Below are 10,825 nucleotides of genomic sequence, written 5' to 3'. Positions count from 1 at the left end.
CGCCTCTGAACCTTCTCTTGCGGAGGCTGAAAAGGTCCAGTTTCTCTAGTCTCTCCTCGTAGGGCTTGGTCTGCAGGCCCTTAACCATACGAGTGGTCCTTCTCTGGACCCTCTCCAGATTATCCGCATCCCTCTTGAATTGCGGCACCCAGAATTGCACACAGTACTCCAACTGCAGTCTGACCAGCGCCCGATAGAGGGGAAGTATCACCTCCTTGGACCTATTCATCATGCATCTGCTGATGCACGATAAAGTGCCATTGGCTTTTCTGATGGCTTCATCACACTGCCGACTCATGATCCACTGGATGCAGAACTGGCTCTGTGGTTGGACCCAGAGGGTGGTGGTTGACAGAAGTCAATCGTCATGGTGCCCTGTGACCAGTGGGGTCCTACAAGGCTCTGTCCTTGGAGCTATATTGTTCAACATCTTCATTAATGATGTGGACACTGGTGTCAGAAGCAGACTGGCCAAGTTCACCAATGATACCAAACTCTGGGGTAAAGCCATCCACACCTGAGGACAGGAGGGCGATCCAGGCTGACCTTGACAGGCTCAGGAAATAGGCAGATGAGAACCTGATGGTGTTTAACACTGAAAAATGCAACATTTTCCACCTTAGGTGGAAAAACCTGCAGAATCTTTATAGGCTTGTCAGTGCTACAGTGGCTAACACTACGGATGAAAGGTACTTGGGGGTCATGGATGACCACAAGATGAACATGAGCCTTCAGTGTGATGCTGTAGCTAGTAAAGCGAGCAAAATGCTGGCTTGCATCCATAAATGCTTCTCAAGCAAATCCCAGGACATCATTCTCCCCTTGTACTCAGTCTTGGTGAGGCTGCAGCTGGAGTACTGTGTGCAGTTTTGGGTTCCACAATTCAAAAAGGATGTGGAGAAGCTTCAGAGAGTCCAAAGAAGAGCCACGCGCATGATCAGAGGTCAGGAAAACAGACCTTATGATGACAGACTGAGAGCTATGGGGCTCTTTAGCTTGGAAAAATATAGGCTCAGGGGTGATCTGACCCCAGCTGGGGTCAGGATCCTATGACCCCAGCTGGGGTCAGGATCCTATGACCCCAGCTGACTTCCTTCCCCTTGGGCAGGGGCTAGTTGATGATCTTTCAAGGTCCCTTCCAGCCCTAATGTCTATGAAATATATGTAGTGTGTGTGTCTATGCACACACATAACACACACACACACACACCAATTGCCCATGAAGAATGATGGGGGGTGGGGGCTGGGATGGAGTGCCGCCACCTAACACCCCATGCTGCTGCTGTTCTGCCTCGAGCAGGGTGGGGGAGCCAAGGCCAGCGTTGCTGGCCTCAGCCCCCACACCCTCTGTTCAGCCTTCATTGCAGCTTTGGAATCATGGCGACACTCCCCCACGCTTGGAGCGTTCTGATTGGCTGTTTCTGTCAGCCTATCAGAGTACGAATAAAGCGTTATGGACAGAAAGACTTAGGCTCTCTATATATGCATTAGGCCTTTAGTGTGCTACCTTTAGAGACCCATTATTGTTCACTCTTTGAAGAAAAAAATTGTTTTTAATCTCCACTAGACTAGATGAATGCAGGAACTATATGAGAGTAGGAAAAATCTAACCAAAATATTTCTGTGCTGCATATTTTGTGACTCGGGGTCAGAATCCATTATTAAGTGTCTTGCCTCAGCTTTAGAAAGAAAAAAATAACCTTTTTATAAGCCCTGATCAAATAAATGAGTTCAGGTTATAGTCTGTTATATGAGAGCTCCTTAGGGAAACAAGGATTCATTTTTGTTGTTGAGGCTGTTGTCTGCTTACTACCAAATATTGAATTAATTTATGTACCCTGATGGGATACCTTCCCCACTGTTTAAGTAGCGATAATTCTTTATGGCTTATCTTTGCTAAATTGAAATTAAATAAATAAAAGTTAGTAAACCAAATTATATAAGGGAACAGAAATTACAAAATAAATGTTGCAGGCAGCATTAAACATTTAAGTTTCAAATAACTTCTCTTGATTTTGTTTTTAAATTAATTTTGGTTACTAAATGTTTACAAAGCAAAGGAATAAAGACATGGCAATGAGGTATGCATTTTTCCATTTGCCGTCTCCAGCAAGCATAATATTCATTTATGATTAAGTTACTTATCTTAAAATTATATAATTGTTATACCTTAGTAACATTAAAAGGCTGCATAAAGTACCCTCTACAGCAGCGTTTTCCAAATGTCTCGAACATTTTTGTGCCCCCTACTTCAGCCACCACTGCCTCCCTTGCTGCTTGTTCCCCTCACTACCAGTTGCTGTTCTTGCTATCTTCTTTGGTTCCTGTTTGCTCCTGCTGCCATTGATTTCCCTCTCATTAGTGATTGCCACTAACATCCTGGGTCCCCTTGCTCCCTCCCACAGGAATCTTACACATACCAAGCTGCCTTATTCTGTACAAGCGAGGTGTGTCCCATGGTTTGAGAAATGCTGCTCTAGAGGATGTGGGATTTATCTTTTCAGGCCTTACTCATGATACTAGTTCTACTGACTATATTTAGACATGTGGATGAGTAGGGGCTGCAGACTTGGCCAGTAGGTCTCAGGTGAATTAAGGAAGGTGTTCTGGACATATTCCAGACTCCAAGCTGTTGGCCTCACTGTACTATCAAGAGTTAATGTTTAGTTCAAAAGTAGCATATTTACATAAGCATTTTTTGTTATACCAGATGCATTTTAGTTCTGTATATTGCATACTTTTGATACAAATGTCTTTAACTGATTATGTACCATAAGCAGAGTAATTCACTAAATTGAGATGCTACATGTGTCTGTGGCATTGCAAAAGAAACTGTAATAAATTATTAGAAGCAGTGTTCTCATGAAATTAGACTGTATTGTATTGTATCTCCACAAGGTGGCAGAGTTAACTTTAGCTTCATCAACCTTAACTTGTGATTTTCTGTATTTGGTGTGTTAAACCATTCAATCTAAATGTTCTGTGAGAAGAATGCCATATTCAGTCTGGTGTTAGATGGGTACATACTGGGTGGAGGGCATAAAAAGTCCCACCAGCTTTCCTTTCTTTGCCTTTATGATGTTCAGCAAGAATTGCAGCCCCTATGGGCATTTTTTAAACATAAGACCACCATTTCTTCCATATTCCCAGCATCAGCTTTCACTGCTGACTCAGCATCTGCACAGGTGTTAGCTGATCTTTCCAAAAAAAGTGTAGTAAAGGTCAGCTGGTCTCCTGTTTCTGCATGATCTCTATATACAGCTTTTTATTTCTGATTGCTAGGTACTGATTCTTTCTTATAGTTGATTTGTCAAGGGGTAGTCCTCCTCAGCACTGATGGGAATGGCAGCAGATGTTAATATTGCCTTACAAATGCTTGTGCTGTGTTCATTCCCCAGTATTCCCCCTGTATGTTTTGGGAAGGGCAGAGCCAAACTCCTCCCAAATTTAACAGAGAAGCATTAACCTGGTCCAACTTTGCAAAACTACAGCCCATGGAAACCCCATAAAAGATTTTGAGAGGCTTAGTAGAGTCAGTGGAGGGACAGTGGAGTATGCTGCAGAAACTGAGCTCAGTCTTCATTCTGCCCAAGCCACTGGTTCGCTGTGCCCAATGGCAGAGGGCTTGGTAGGACCCTTACTTTTCATTAATTGCTGTTGTTTCTTGGTGCTAATTCACCCAGTTTCCCTGTTTCTAGTCAGTTTTATTTTCAGGTTCTCACATATTGACACAATGCTGCAATGTTTAGATTTCATTTCTGGAAGGGACAAAATACTTTAAAATCTGTATTTCCTTTGGAATAAAAAAATAAAAAACCCAATTCATGGAAACATCTGCAGTCACTTCATATTTGCAAAGCCTGTTTGGAGTTTGGGGACAGCTAGGACATACATTGTCCCTTCAGTTTTACTTACCAAGCAGGTACTTTTGAAGAACTTCAAATCCCCCTTTTAATAAATTGGCAAGTTGCTGCTGTTTTGATAAGAAATTTTCATGAGACTTCAAAACGTACCTGAATTATTTTCTTCTCATTTTGTTCTATGGGTTTGTTGTTGTTATTGTTGCCATTCCCTCTGTTTACTTTGATTTCTACTAGGATCAGGTTGTTTGATAGGCTGCAGCGTGCTCCGAAACGCCGCGAAACAAAGCATTGTATTCTGGCTCATCGCCTCCATTGCAGGGCAGACAGGTGGTGATGTCCTGTCACCATGACTACAGGCAGTCCTCAGGGAAGCTCTTCTAAGATGATACTTGTTCCTAGGACTGGGGGAGGGGCAGCTAGATACGCTAACCTTATCTGTGGGCTGTAGTGGCTACACTACATTATGAGCCCCTAATCTGTTGCAGGACTGTATGCATTTCCTGAGATGCCTTTAAGTAGAAATCAGAATAAGAATTAATCATTTAAGAAAGAGGCAATAGCTACTTCACTTTTCAGTCAGCATCCCTATATTTAGTGACATTCCACCAAGGCTTCTTACCAGATTAACTCTTCATTATAAACTATATTCATCTGCTATCATTTTCATTCTCCCAGCTCTGTTATAGCTGTTTCCTATTGTGCTTAATCAGCATGTTTAACTCCTAATGAACATGGTCATTCGCTTCCTCAGCAACAGCCTCCAGCAGGTGGCAGCTCACTTATTAATCTTGATTAGAAGTGTATGCCTTTTTTCTGGTATGTTTTTCCTTCAAGTGATGTGGAAATAATAAAAACATCAACTTATTTTGTTCTCAGAGCATATTTACAAACCAAAAGAGATGTGCAGTTTTGATGGTGGTTTTCCCAAGCATTTCTTTATTTAAAAAAATCACAAATATCATAGAATGTCACAAGTTACTAAATGGGATGTGTTCCCTGTGTCCATCCCCACTCCCAGATATATTTGACACCTCAGATATATTTAATGCCTATTCAGAGAATGTTCCCTGAGCATAGCAGGTCTTCAGAGGCAACAGCATCAACAGGAACAGTGTAAACCTGATGAGCTTGAGCAATCATGGCACTATTGTATTTATACTCAGTCTTTCAGCCAAGCTGATTTCACAGCTCTGTACAAACTTTATGAACACTTTCTTTCTGTCAGTCCAATTTGTTTCTGTTTGTAAGGGTGTGTCTATATAGGTGCTGTGCTGCGCTGAAGATTGCAGTTGAAAAGTTTGCCGTACCCATGTTCTCCTAGTTAGTTCTCAAGGCCACACATTCCAAGCCTAGAAACGTGGTGGGAACCCCATGGGAGCAATCTCCACTGTCTCTCTTGATCTTTGTTTCACGTGTGCTTGACAATGGCAGTAGGAAGTGTCTCCAAATACTTTTACAGCTTCATTTCCATATTTGGAGAGTATGGAGTAAGAAGAGATGGGTGAGGCCTATTTGTTGGTGGTAGCCTCAGGAGAGATCTGGATGCTGCCTGCCACGATGTCATCAAACAAACTGTAGATCGTAAACATGGAAGGGACCATTATAATCATCTCATGTGACCTCATGTAGAATATATGCCAAAGGGCTTCCCTGATTTTAAGTTAGAATGTAAGCAGGTGTTATTATGTTCTGTGTGCACCAAGAACATGAATATATTTCTTGGATTGAAGGTGGTGGTAGGTTGATACCATAGCAATTTAGGTTAGGAAATGAGGAAATGCTTTAGTCAAAATTACTTGTTGAATTTGGGTGGGGCGAATGTAATTACTGAAGTTGGACTCTGCCCAACAGCAAACTCTTTTTGCAAAAACACCCCCCCAAAAAACAAAAAGCCAATGAGCATTTTAAGGACCACAAGTGGTCTCCACTGTATGTTTGTATCTTTTCCAAAAGATGACATGTCAAGTCTCCTAGCACCATGGTTGGGTATAAATTCAGTAATGACTCAGATAGAGGAGTGCCTCTGAGTTAATTACCAGTACTTTCCCTCTAGAGACATCCCTTCTGTGTTCTGGCCTGGCCTGACCTGCCCTTGTTTAAACTCATCAGATATGAGGAGATAACAGCTTGAGTTGGTATCACTGCAGGATACTTGTCAGTTTCATTCTACTCCTCCCTACTCTGTTAGGGAATCCACCATTTGTGGAAGCACAGGTACATTTTTTTTTACTGACTGTATACACACGTGTGCAGGAAAGAAGAGACGAACTTAAATATGGAGTATGAAAGAGACAAATGATATGGAAGAGGAATTGCAAAAGTAAGAGAAGAAATGAAACAACCACAGGGCAAGCAGGTCTTGTGGTTTGGTGGTAATATATTTATTGGCTTGTTTGAAACATTACAAGCTATAATAAAAGAGTATCTGTCCAGTCTTCCTGCTGGCCTTAACAGACTTTTAAAAATACATTATAGAGCCCTGTTAATGCCTGCAGAGATTTGAGGTCACAAGAACCCAGCAAGAACATCTAATAGATGTTAATAGACCTGAAGCACAACTCTCAGGACCCGCTGCACTACCATTAGCTTGAAAGCTAACAATCTCTTGGACAAGGGAGGAAGGCACACTTTGCAGTATGTTTTAAAAGTTAATAAACTCATATCATTCATATCTCTGGGGGGGGCGGGGAGGGAAGGCATCACAACAAGCTTTGTTCACAGTGACTTCTCAACTTAAGAGGAGCTATTAGCTATTTACTATGGCTTTACCTCAAAGTGGTCTCTCTCTTCAATCAGCCAGAGCTCATCATAGTCCTGTGAAACTCATGGGGATGGAGCGCATTTGAAGTAAAAGCCACAGTAAATAACTGTAACACCTCAGCAGTCCCATGCAGCTGCTTACTCCAGCTTTGCATACCCCTAGATACTTCAAACTTTCGCTTTTATAGGTGGGTTAAGAAACTAATCCTGTGAAGTATCCAGGTTTTCCTATATAGACCTGGGAAAGAAGGGAGTTTCAGAAGGTCAGGGCCTATAAAAAGGCCTGGCCAGATCCCATCCCTCTTATGGGATCATCAGCTCAGGTGCCTCTGCAGCGTTACCACTGTGTCAGTATTCCATGGGAAGACTGTCATGTAGTAAAGATTTGTTCATTAGGGGCGCATGTATGCATGATAATAATTGGCTGTTTTTACAGTTTAATTGCATTCTGATGTACATGTGTGGGGTTTATTTTACAATTTAAATGAGTTTGTTATGTTTCAAACTAAACCACATCCCCATGTAGTTTATTTTGCAACGTAGCTATTGGTAATGTTGCAGCCTTTTGACAGCTCCTCCTGCCCCTGCAGAAGAGGCGGGCTGAAGGCAGAAGTGGTGAATCCTTTTTTTCCCCAGCCCCTGCAAAGCCTGCCCATGTCTCCCATGGCAGAAGAATGAGCTGCTGGCAGGCTCTGAGCTGTGGGGGGCCTCAGTCCTTCCCTCCACAGTGGTGGCACCCCCTGGGAGCACTGTAACAGCCAGAACCAGAGGGATTAATAAGCAATAATATGTGCTTCTTGGAGGCATTTGGTATTTTGCCTAAACAGGTAATATTAGTTAATATAAGCTTGTAAGTTTGTAAACTGCAATTGTAACTTGTCTGTCGTAAGTTTAACCAAACTGATAAGTTAACTGTTCATGGAACTGACTGGGCCCCATAGACAAAGCTGTAGCACAGAGATTAGCTGGCCTAACGGTTTTTTGCTCAGGGTTCAGCCTTAGCGATAAAAACTGGATCTAACTGCTTGGCACACCCAACACATTCCAAGAAAACATATCCCAAGAAAGGATATTCAAATGAAGCCTAGAAGGGGCTGGAAGTTAGGCGGAGCGATGTCAATTTCAAACCTAAAGGTGCTGCATCATAATTTGCTTATTGGATAAACCCAAGTCTGGGTAGTAACCTTTTATGATAATTTTAACACCTTTCAATCCCATAGGGTAACAGCTATAGGGCAGCGTTATGAGTGGCCCTGAGGCCAACAGATTAACATAAAACTAGGTATAAAAAACACATGCATCAGGTAACCAGCAGGAAGGAGGGAACAGAATGGTCATTTCTGTTCCATGCCCGGACCCCAGACTCCCGGTGTGAGGAGGATCGGATCCTGATCAAGGGATCTTCCCCGGTAATCCCTCTGACAGCATCGAACGGGGTTGCCTGACTTTGCTGGAATCACTTGGCACGCACCTGGCATTGAGGGGCAATTGATAAGATGCCAACCCATGTCTGTCTATCTGTTGTTTTGAATAGCCCAGTGTGGCTAATACCCTCGGAGTGCCTAGTTGGCCTGCATTAGATTGATCTATCGATCTATCTGTTGTTATTATCTGTTGTTATTATTTACTATTAGCTCTTTAATACTGCATTATCTGCTTATTGCATTTATCTTTCTGTTAACTGTTGTGTGTGTGTGTAAGCTATAATAAATTTGTCTTTATTTCACTCCCAACTTTGCCTCCTCGATCCAAAACAGAATCAAACAGCCTAGTTGGCCTGTGATAAAATTGATAAACTCACAGTGCCAAGCTGGCCTGTGACCAAGCACCCAGGTGGGCTGCTAGCGGGCAGGTACTGCCCCAACTCAGGCTCAGGGAAGTTGAATTGGGCTGGGTGCTGCCTCCAAACTCGGACAGCACCCACCTGTCAGCTGCCCATCTAGAGGATGCTGCCATGGCAGAGGGAAATACCAGAGTCTCCTGCAGCTCAGAGCCCATGAGTACCTTGCCCCACTGGCCACAGGAGAGGTGGGTAGGCTCCACAGGAAGAGGAAAAAAAAGGATTGGACTCCTCACTGCTTTTTTTTTTCTCCCCAGCTGAGCCTGCCCACACAAACTGCCACCCAACCAAGCAGCCCCTGAGCAGTGGGGGGCTGCAGTCCTTCCCTCCGCGGCAGCAGTGCCCCCCAGGACCACCTGGGCAGGGTGCTAGCTGTGCAGGTGCTGCCCCAGCTTGCAAGCAGCACCTGCCAGATCCAACTCTTCCCTGAGCCTGCATGGGGAGTTGTGCCCGGTGGGCTTCCAGCTGTTTTGTATGGCACTTAATGTAATGGGAGAAAATGCTAGGCCTGGAGACATTACAGAGAGCGTTCAATAGAAACAGTGTACCAGCATTTTATTATATATGATCAAGATACTGTATTCATCCCCAAGAAATGGTGGGCTTCAGGAGACCAGTTAAAGAGACTGGAAAGATGATAATGAACTCCACAGGCTACAAGTGCCTCTCACACCTATATTGTGAACTCATATGTGGTGTGGAATACAAATACACTTACAATAGCAAATGACAAAAGATTTAACATAAAAAGTATCCCAGTTGATTTTCTATATGGAGTTTGTTATGCTATATATCAAAAAATAAAAGAAAATCATTATGTGCTACAGCATAAAATGATACTTGGAATCCTGCTGCTATTTAAAAATGGAGACGCTGAAAACGTCATTAGTCTGGAGACAATGCAGAATGAAAAGTCTTGCTTTTTCACCCATATTTCTTGGGAATTTCCCAAAGCAAAGTAATGTTGGTCAAGGACTTAAAGTTTTGTGTTAATTATAATAAAAGTGAAATTACCACAGTAGATTCACTGTTATTACTTTGAGTGTCCAATGTAAAAAGATTTCTTTACTCCATTAGGCTTAGGTGCTTTTGCCTTTTCAAAGTGAGATCCAGCAGAATTTCAAAAGATGAGGAATACTTTTGATTATATACTTTGGTTCAGAAGTGTCTAGAACAGTGGTACTCAACCTCTAGTTCCTGTGTGATAGATGAGCGGCATGGGGCTGGTCTGTGAGCTGTGTTGGGCCTCGCGCTGCCTTCATTTGGCCCCATACCAGCTGGAATAGGCCCAGCACTGCTGGGTCAAACCCAACACTTTCTCTGCTCAGCCTGGCACACCAGATTTAGCATGCAGGGCAACTCTACCCAGCCCAAGGGCTCCCCAGTGGGTCTGGAGAATTGGCAGCAGGGAAACAGCAGTTTGATGCCACTTCCCCTCTTGCCAAATTTTTGGACCTATGGGGATCCCTGTGGGCTGTGTAGAGTGGCAGTGCAGGTTAGATCTGGCCCATGGGCTGGGAGTTGAGAACTCCTGATCTAGAATGATCTCAGAATGGCAAAGCTAACAGATGAACTGAAATGGATGTAAGCATTTCTTACACACTTGATTTGAAACTAGAATTAATTGGGCAATAGTATATAAAAGCCAACCAGAAATGGAGCCCCATTGTCCTAGGTGCTGTGTAAGCAGATTGTCTTAGCTCTAAAGAGTCTAAATAAATGAGATAGATATGGAGATGTGGGTACAGCACACAAGCAGCTTGAGCTATGGAATAGCAGGAATAGCTATGGAATAGCAGGAAGTGTTTTGTTAGTTGCATACATTTTTTAGACAGTTTAAATTATAGGGAATAAACTACATGCAAAGAAAAGGGAAGGGAACATGGGGGAAAAGCGTAGGAGAAAATGATAGAAGGGGCAGGTGTGGAGTGAAGCTGAGATGGAGACTATGAGCCAGAGGAAGGGAGAGGGTTAGCTAAAAACAATTGGCACAGGACACAGAAAGCCCAGTTAAAACTGTAAGAAGTTTTAAAGTCTGAAGGTTCCTGCATTGGCTACTTCTGCAGCTGCATCTACCAGCAGGAGTCTTGCAGGTTGGTTCTTCCCTGCACATTTTCTCTAAGGCTACAGGGTAAGCAAAAAAGGAGGTGTCACTAGGGTCCTAGTTTCCCCAGTTAGCATGGCTAAGTACATACGTTCAAAAATTTGATTCAATCTTTGCAGTTTTATCTAAGCTGCCTAGATTGAACCAGTAATATTCAGTGTTTGGGTGGCCAAACCAGGCAGATGTCTGCACTGACCCAGGCCATGAGTCTGGGGATGCTCATATGCACCACTCCTCATGGCCAGGCTGACTAAGGCT

Source organism: Alligator sinensis, unplaced genomic scaffold (assembly GCF_000455745.1).
Source record: "Alligator sinensis unplaced genomic scaffold, ASM45574v1 scaffold738_1, whole genome shotgun sequence".
Taxonomy (NCBI): Eukaryota; Metazoa; Chordata; order Crocodylia; family Alligatoridae; genus Alligator; species Alligator sinensis.
Note: the sequence above shows the minus strand (reverse complement) of the source record.